The 10,054-nt window shown below is 32.5% G+C and overlaps 1 long non-coding RNA gene across 1 annotated transcript; it reads right to left on the bottom strand.

Moving 5' to 3' along the window:
* Window positions 1-849: 849 nt before the first annotated feature.
* LOC139510463 (uncharacterized) lies at window positions 850-3,898 on the bottom strand. Its single transcript, XR_011661884.1, has 4 exons — window positions 3,054-3,898; window positions 2,285-2,450; window positions 1,595-1,666; window positions 850-937 (listed from the first exon to the last, which is right to left on the bottom strand). It is a non-coding gene; the product is annotated as an uncharacterized lncRNA (long non-coding RNA).
* Window positions 3,899-10,054: the final 6,156 nt, after the last annotated feature.

Below are 10,054 nucleotides of genomic sequence, written 5' to 3'. Positions count from 1 at the left end.
TTCACAGCTGTTCTTTTTCGTTAAGTTTGTACTAACCTCATGATTATCTATTATAAACAGGCCGTGGGTGAATTTGTATAAGACAGCAACCCAATAATCAAAACACATAAATGAGGTTTAAATACAAGCACAAGAGATAGCTAAGCATTCATATCACATAAATTTCGCCCTCCAAACAGTTGTTCAGCGATCAAAACCAAAAGAAGGCACATTCGATAGTTGTCAAAATCTAAAAAGGACATGGATTACGTAGGGAAATATACCATTTATGAAACAAACTATGGAAAAGCTAGCAGTAATACTCAGTTTCTTATGAATCGTTATCAATAATCTGACAACCCTCATAGAAATACATGACTAAGGACGGGGCGTTAACATTTGACGTTTTGCAAAATCTTAAAGTAGACTCTTCATGGTTGCTGTCCATCACAATTTACGGTTAAAATATATTGTTTTTCGTTTAATGTTTATACGCTTTAAGAAGACCATTAGTTTACTCTTTTGAATTGTTTCGTATTTTATTATTCCATGGTCTTTTGTAGCTTATTGAACGTATGGTTTGTTTTCATTGTTGAAGGTCTCACGTTGACATGTAGTCGTTTGCATGGTTGTCCTTAACTTTGGAACCGTATCTCTAAGGTCCTTATGATAATTTTCGACTATTTGCAACATCTATGGTCCGTAAATATTGAAAGCAAATAAACACAAGGACATAAGAGTTATGGTTCCGAAGCTCGGTTGTCCTTTGGTATTTTGTGAATAGCTGTCTCATTTGTAATAGTGTCATACCACATTATTTTTCATATTTTGGTATTTCATTGAATAAGGATACCACGTTCATACTTTTAAAAATAACATTTATTTTAAACATTCAACAAACATTCTGAAAGACGTGGTGAGCGAAGTTTCTTTGGTGTTAAATCTGCGGTTACAATACCTGTAAGAATAAATTCACAGTTAATTTAGATTATTGTAAACAATATATTGAAAACCGCTGTAATTTTTTTTAACTTTAATTAACTTAAGTATCATTTGTCAAAATTTGCAGCATATTTAATTAAGCAAGTGCTATGACTTGAATGCAAGTTTGAAGTATACATTCCAACGACATGAGAAGATGCGCCACTTGCCATGCTTTATATTTCAGTAGTGAGAACATTCGCAATTTTGACTGTGTGTGCCATATACTGACTTTACTGACAACGAAAATATGGCCGGGGCATCAGAAGACTAAGGCAGTTTTATTTCAATCAATTATTAAATTTGTGAGAAAGTTTTATGGTTACTACCATTGACTACTGCGAATTGACCTCTATTTTCCGTTCTCATTTGTATATTTATTAGAACATACAGTTACACAACACTTTGAATGTTGGAAGATAAATTGAGACATATCAACATAATCACGTCAGGTATGACTTGTTACATGATATTACCAATAAGTGAAAATGGCGGGTTCCTCCTTAATATTAGTTCAATTATTTGAATTCGAGTTGCCTCCCTTAATGGCTTTTATTAATTTGGAACTCAGTAATGTTTGATACTATTTATAACTGTATGTACATATGATCATATATGTGTGTATATATATTACCTGCCAGCTGTACTTATTTGGTTGTTCTATTTCCAAAATTCTTCAGAACTGACATCAGCAAAACGTATATCACTAAAAAGGACAAAATAAAATAATATTGAATGTGGCTAAATAAAATGATTCTGTACTTATCTGGTTTTATAACAATTCTACGTACTCATAGACGGATACAGGGGAGGGGGCGCGCCCCTCTTTCGTGGGAAAAATTTGGTTGATTATATAGGGAATCACTGAAGCATGACTGGAGCGCCCCTCCCCTTTTAGGTAAGTCAGCGGCCAATTATGAAAAGTTCTGGATCCACCACTGGTACTATAATCAATACGGCGAATGTTGCACGTTGTTTGGAAGATAAAAGCCCGTGCAATAAATTAACAGAATAACGTAAGTACTGTACTTAGACCAGAATAATTGCCCTCCGTCTGTTCGAAATTCAATGAAACTAATTGCTTTGAATGTTTAAGACAAAACAGCAGCTCCCTCTAACGAAGTCAGTTTTGGTTCTTCTTTAAAATATGTTGTATTTGATACTTTCAAAAGTTGGAATATTTTTATTTTTAATTATTCTAGACTTTTTTTTATGAAGAGCGTATATGATGCTTTTAGCCGATTTGTCATGTGTTTTATTATCAACGTGTGTATATTCTTTTGCACGAAAGTTTAACGATAAAGGACAGTTTTACTTTACTTACGAAATAATCCACCTAGTTGTCCGAACACATCAAATACTCCTCCTGTAGAATAATCTTGTTGTACGGGATAATAGGATGAATATGGTAAGTTATACCCATGTACATGTACTGTACAAGCGGCAAAAATAGTAAAAAATAAGATACAACTGTTCAAAAAGTTTGTCATCTGAAATACAGAAATACATGATTGAATAAGTTGTCTCTTAATAGTCGAAAATACTGTCATAGATGATATTTGATGAAGAACATATAATATGATGCTCTTGTGTATCTTACATGTTTATTATAATCTATGTATAAATGTCACGATTTGCTTTTACACAAATACGTAACTCTGAATGATGTTTTATTTACGGAATAATCCAAATAGTCTTGCACTTACTTTAACATGATAACATCACTGGTCAGAATGATTTCACTCCAGATGTTTCCAAAGTTAATGAAAGTATTTGTTTTATAAATTTGAGCTAAAACAGTAGCTCCCTGAGAGAAGCTTCCAATTTGTCATGCCTGTATCGCCTTTTTCGACAATTTTCGTTTCGGCGTTTTCACAAAAATATTTATAACAGAATAATAGTTTTTCATTTTTATCTCTTCATCTTAGAAAAAAATGTACGTGTTAATTTTCAAACCTAACTATAACTGTTCAGAAGTAAATAGGGAACACATCATTCTAAAAATGATTGCTGTCTATAGATAAGTAATCAACTTTCATTTCAATTGAAATATGCGAATATCATAACCTAAAATTGATATAGTTTTGACTTACGTTTATAGAGATTTGTTTTCTTTGAAGTACACTTATGTAGTTGTAATGGATTAAGGATAATACGATCTAACATACACGGTTATTGGCATTTATATACCAAATATGACGGATATATTTGTGGTTATTCTGGGTACAAACGTGTACATGATTTATTTCCGAATTTGACTCACCAATTTCCGATACAAGTTCTTTTAATATTTTGGAATTTTATGTTTTGTATGGCGTCATCAGTTTTATGGTTTGCACCTTTCACAGCTTTCAATTCACTGGAAATATTGCAAAGGACGGTCTCGCACGTTAATTGTATTTTGATTGTGTTCCGTCATTATTCCATATTGCAGGTTAAGTTTTAATGAATTATCAGTGTAGCAAGTTTGAGTCATTTAACCGTATTAATTAATAAGTAAGACTTAAAGATTCAAGCGTTATCATTTTTTTGTTTGTTTCAAAAGCAAGTGTAAAATACAAATCCCGAGGACAGGACTTCTAGTTGATCAATGTTGACTTTACGTCAAGCAGCAAATATTACATGTAGATTTATGACAATAAAATGCATTGCTTTTTTCCTCTGTGCTTGTTTCCCCTGCTCAGCTATACATATCACGGCTTTAGGACGGCACATATGCTTGTTTCGGTCTTAATAAGTTGGAAGAAAAAGTGTTTCTAACTGAGAAAAAACATACAGTCTACTCTAATGAGTCTTTTATTACATTTCATGATATTCAAATTGTAAAATGATAAAAAGCTAATACTTCACAGTATTAATATGCAAAAAAAAAAGAGTATCGAAATTGATGTATCTTGCTTTTTACTTCACTTTCAATCCAGTAAAATATTTTGTGTTTAACGGCTTCAAACATTATGAGGAATAAAAAATAACAAAATATATCTGCTTCGAGTTGAACCAAGACAGCAATTTGCCAAAACTCCGACGAGAAGTACTGCTTGATAAAAGATTTTTATACGAAAAAAACATATAGAAAAATCGTATTTGACAATTGTAATTGTGTGCATGCTTTTTATTATTCCAAGAAATAAAAACCACCCAAAAAAGAAATTCAATTTAATAAGTAATTCTCATAGGTTACACATTCAACATCAGATCTTTGAATACTCTTTTATTGGTATAAATATTGATGTTGTTATCAGAAAATTACAAACATTTGACACATTATTTTTATACACATATGGACTTTCATGGTACCACAATATGTCGATACCTATATTTTGACATTTCACATGGTCATGTTTTTCTATGACGTCTTCATACTATCGGTCAATTGCTATATCAGTCAAGTTGATGTTACGCACGTTATTGCGTCAATACCGTGTAATCAACCAGTCCACACTAATAAACAGCTTTTTCTATAAAATCATAACAGTTAAGTAATATAAAATTTATATCCATAGACTAGACAGGTAAAAACTATTCCGAAAAGTACTACAAATTGTTTTATCATATTTTACAATAGTCTAAAATAAGGACATGTTGTGTCAACCGTCAAAAATATGCGTGTCAAACGTAACAGACTATACGCATAATAACTTTAGCAGGGGTGTTTGTGTTCTTCGAAACAGATATTCGCGAAAATTCGAATGAATGATATGCTTAATATATTAAGTATTACAATATAACTGAATATGCGTTCCTGTAACGACTAACGCTATTGTTTGGCAAAAACAAATAGTGTTCATTATGGTCAGATTTAGGAAAATGTTAAGTTATCAAAATTTATAGGTTTTAAAATGTAAGATTATATGAAATTTCGTTTGTATAAATTATGCTCACAAAAGTACATAGATAACCATGTCAAAATCGAATTTTTGCAGCATTCACACTACATATAAAAATGCAACGGCTTCTGGCAAATGTCTTGCAAGATGTCCAATGTCGGATTTCGCCGCTTTTTACAAATAAACTGTCATTTTCGCGTTCTTTATTGAAAATTTAGATTTGTTGCATGCTAAATAGTGCTTTTCCGTAATTGTACTTTAACTCTACAATACAGCTACATACTTTTTGATAATTTGCGTAGTCGAAACCACTTCGTTTTCAAAGAATTGAAATGTCTTGCAAGTTTGTCTACTGGACGATTTCCATACGTTTTCAACGTTGTCGATTCGAGACGCTATTTGCGGGTGGATCATCCTAAGATATAATTTTCTTGATAGTCAAATACTATCAATAAGTTCACAAAGTATTACAAAAAATCCGATGACTGGGAAAAAGTTGTATATTACGAAAGGATAAAAAAGTTATCATTTTTCAAATTTTCAATTTTGGGAAGCGTAAAACTGCGAGTTTTTTTTATTCCTCTGCAATATCATTTATATGTATAGAACTTGAAAGTGAAAATAAAATTTGGCCTGAAGCGTAGCTATATACCTCTCCAGATCATACAAAGCTTGTAAACATATGAGATTAATATAATTAACCTTTTTTTCCTGAAAATCGTTTCATTTCTTTATCTAATTGTTCCGTTATTAAAGAAAGTTAAGTGAATTTTGAACAGATATATCATGTTATGGAGGGGTATTTGCGAAAAATACAAGTCGAGGGACTTAAATTTCCCGAGCCGCTAGGCAAGGGAAATTTTGTCCCAAGACTTGTATTTTTTTCAAATACCCCTCCATAACATGATATATCTGTTTAATTACACCGAATGAATTTTAATTTAAACTCTCTGTACTAGGAAAAGGAAATATTTATTTGAGGACAAGTACTATCATAAAATATACCGCGGGAACTATACATGTACTTATACGCGTTCGCGCTGTCTTTATGTAATGTCATATCCGAAATAAATGGCGGGAAAATGCTCGCGAGGGTAAAAAAGGAATATCCAAAATGGCAAATACCATGGTATTTGAGGCATATTCACCGGCAGTGGTGAAAAACAGTCAGATTCGTTTGAAATGAGGAAGAAATGTTAGAATATGCGAAAAATACACTGGCTATCAGCCAATCAAAAGCTGGCATTCTTATATAAGGTGTAATTATATAAGCAAGACCCGTTTAAATTGACGTAATTCCCGACAAACTTTTTTAATTAAAGCAAAATGTATATCTAATTCCTTTTCGGACCTAAATGGGGAATCATTGCATTTTATTACGTGTTATGTCAATTGGTCTCTGGTAGAGAGTTGTCTCATTGGCACTCATCATACCGTATATATCTTCTCATTTCATAGACTTATGCATTACCCAAATACGATATATGTGTTGTTTGTTGATTACGTTACTTTCAGCGGAAAATAGTTCATGCATATTCGAATTAAGTACAACCAAACATTAAGAAGTAATAATATTGATGTGCAAAACAAAAATTACAAGCGAAATAAAAAGATAACCCCAATAGTCATTATAATCACCGTAAAACTTAAAAAAATTGACGTTACCATTTGAGACGCAAAATCGTGCGTAACGTCTCTTATATCGTATTTTTTATTAGTTGTTATGGCTTTGACCTAGCTGTAAGTAACTGCGAGTACTCTCAGATCTGCTCTTTGTGGTTTTGTTGTTGTTTAAATTCCCTATCATGTCAGGTCTGTGTGTTTGATAGATGTTTTTTCTGCTTTCGATATCGATCTTATGATCTAATTAGGCTTTTCAACTGATAATTATAGTTTGTTTTTTTGTTGTGCTGTTTTGAATATGGGGAAGGTTGAGCGCCTACAAATATTTTGAACCCCGTTGCATTCTTCGTCTTCCTGTCCCAAGTCAGGAGCCTGTAGTTCATTGGTTGTCGTTGGTTACTGTATGTCATATTAGTTTTTTCATAATATAGGCCGTTATTTTTCTAATTTCAATTGTTTCATTCTTCTGTTTTTTATGTCGGGGCCTTTATAGTCGACTATACGGTATGGGGTTTTCTCATTTTTGAAGAACGTACGGATGAATATAATTGCTGACATCCAATTCATTTCAACTTTGATGGAGAGTTGCTTTATTGACAATCGTACCACATCTCCTTCATTTTAAATGTTAGTAATGATATTAGACAAAGATACGTTGTTGGTCTATATGTGACACAAGACAAGCAATGAGATTCCCGAGTAAGCACATGGACATGGTGGGTATATATATATATATATATATATATATATATATATATATATGCCGTTTTTAGTCTCCTTAGTTACATATATATATGCCGTTTTTAGTCTCCTTAGTTACATAAGAACAGAAGATGTGGTTCAGTGTATGATTAACAATGCGTACATATCTATTCTCTTCGTTATTTTGAATGCGGATTTTTTATTATCTAGAATGAGATTTATAAAGAAGCATGCATTTTTGTTTAGGTACTTTTTTCTGTTGAACTAATAGGAGAAAAAAAGAACGAAATCACAGAAATGGCTTAAATTTTATAAGAGTTCAGTTGAAGTACAGCTTATTTGGAAAAAAATATAAATATATATATAGGACACCAATGAGTTAAAAAAAGATATATCAATTTTAATGCAAAAAATGGTATTTTTTCATCAAAAGGAGATAATGTGGAGCTTTTTCAATGATATAAACATTTTAAAAATCATCTGAGGCCATAACGAATTGATCTTTTTGATTGATTTTTGTACCATATTAAAAAGTAACAGCTCATGGACTAAGTGAAATAAATAAAGTTTGTAATAAAATAAAAATGTTTAAATATTTGCTATTTTTTTTTTTTTTTTTTTTGTACCCTCGAGCCTCCTTAAACGATTTGAATATATACACTCTCTTATAGTATATTAGTACAACCTAAGATATTAAGAATATTTGCTCTTAGCGTTCCAGAACAAAAGGTTGATCCAAAAATAATCGTACTAGTATAAAACAAAATGATTATAAAATTAAAGTTCAATTCTTCTTGAATAATTGATAGGTCTTTCCTTCCATTTTCTTTTAATTATACTGTCATAAATAAATATATCATATATATCGATTGATTAATTTATTGATTAGTTGGTTGGTTGGTTGGTTGGATGATTGGTTTATTAATTAAACACTTGATATAGGGTCTCTTGAAACAAGCGAAAAAAAAGAGATCTTGGATTCCGTATTAAACACATGAAACGGAAACATGCATTGATTGATTGGTTGGCTGGTTAAACACGTTGGTTGGTTAGTTAAATACGTTTGTTAAACATGTTGGTTAAACACGTTGGTTAAACATGTTGGTAAAACACGTTGGTTGGATAGGCTCAATTAAAACAAGCGAAAAAAAACCTTGGATCCCGTATGAAACACATGAAACGTGACATGCATTGATTGTTTGGTTGGTTGGTTGTGTTAAACACGTTGGTTGGTTAGTTAAACACGTTGGTTAAACATGCTGGTTAAACACGTTGGTTGAATACGTTGGTTAAACACGTTGGTTGGATAGGCTCAATTAAAACAAGCGAAAAAAAAACCTTGGATCCCGTATGAAACAAATGAAACGTGACATGCATTGATTGATTGGTGGGTTGGTTAAACACGTTGGTTGGTTAGTTAAACACGTTGGTTAAACATGTTGGTTAAACACGTTGGTTGGATAGGCTCAATTAAAACAAGCGAAAAAAAACCTTGGATCCCGTATGAAACACATGAAACGTGACATGCATTGATTGATTGGTTGGTTGGTTAAACACGTTGGTTGGTTAGTTAAACAAGTTGATTGGTTAGTTAAACACGTTGGTTAAACACGTCGGTTAAACACGTTGGTTAAACACGTTGGTTGGATAGGCTCAATGAAAACAAGCGGGAAAAAATCCTTGGATCCCGTATGAAACACATGAAACGTGACATGCATTGATTGATTGGTTGGTTGGTTAAACACGTTGGTTGGTTAGTTAAACACGTTGGTTAAACATGTTGGTTAAACACGTTGGTTAAACACGTTGGTTGGATAGGCTCAATTAAAACAAGCGAAAAAAAAACCTTGGATCCCGTATGAAACACATGAAACGTGACATGCATTGATTGATTGGTTGGTTGGTTAAACACGTTGGTTGGTTAGTTAAACACGTTGGTTAAACATGTTAGTGAAACTCGTTGGTTAAACACGTTGATTGATTAAACACGTTGGAAAAGGTCAATTAAAACAAGCAAAAAAAAAAACCTTGGATCCCGTATGAAACACATGAAACGTGACATGCATTGATTGATTGGTGGGTTGGTTAAACACGTTGGTTGGTTAGTTAAACACGTTGGTTAAACACGTTGTTTAAACACGTTGTTTAAACACGTTGGTTAAACACGTTGGTTGGATAGGCTCAATTAAAACAAGCGAAAAAAAACCTTGGATCCCGTATGAAACACATGAAACGGAAACATGCATTGATTGATTGGTTAGTTAAACACGTTGGTTGGTTAGTTAAACACGTTGGTTAAACACGTTGGTTTAACACGTTGGTTAAACACGTTGGTTAAACACGTTGGTTAAACACGTTGGTTGGATAGGCTGAATTAAAACAAGCGAAAAAAAACAACATTGGATCCCGTATGAAACACATGAAACAGAAACATGCATTGATTGATTGGTTGGTTGGTTGGTTGGTTAGTTAGTTAAACACGTTGGTAAAACATGTTGGTAAAACACGTTGGTTAAACACGTTGGTTAAACACGTTGGAAAGTGTCAATTAAAACAAGCGAAAAAAAGAGACCTTGGATCCCGTATTAAACACATGAAACGGAAACTTGCTTTGATTGATTGATTGATTGATTGATTGATTGATTGATTGATTGATTGATTGATTGATTGATTAATTGATTGATTGATTGATTGGTTGGTTGGAATTCAAACACACATAAAACTGTTTAAATAGTGCCAAAAAACACATAATTTGATGACCTTGACCTTTGACCTTGTGACCTTCGTCAAGGTCATTGCTCCACAAGGTCAATGCAAAAGACCGTATGGGTCAAGGACCTTTTGTTAATGAGTTTTGCCTAAAAATGGCTTTTTAAAAACCATCAATGGGAGTTATGTCCCTTACATGATGGTAAAATCAGTATAGTCATAATGTAAAAAAG

Source organism: Mytilus edulis, chromosome 2 (genome assembly GCF_963676685.1).
Source record: "Mytilus edulis chromosome 2, xbMytEdul2.2, whole genome shotgun sequence".
Taxonomy (NCBI): domain Eukaryota; kingdom Metazoa; phylum Mollusca; class Bivalvia; order Mytilida; family Mytilidae; genus Mytilus; species Mytilus edulis.
This window is presented reverse-complemented; position numbering and strand designations above follow the sequence as displayed.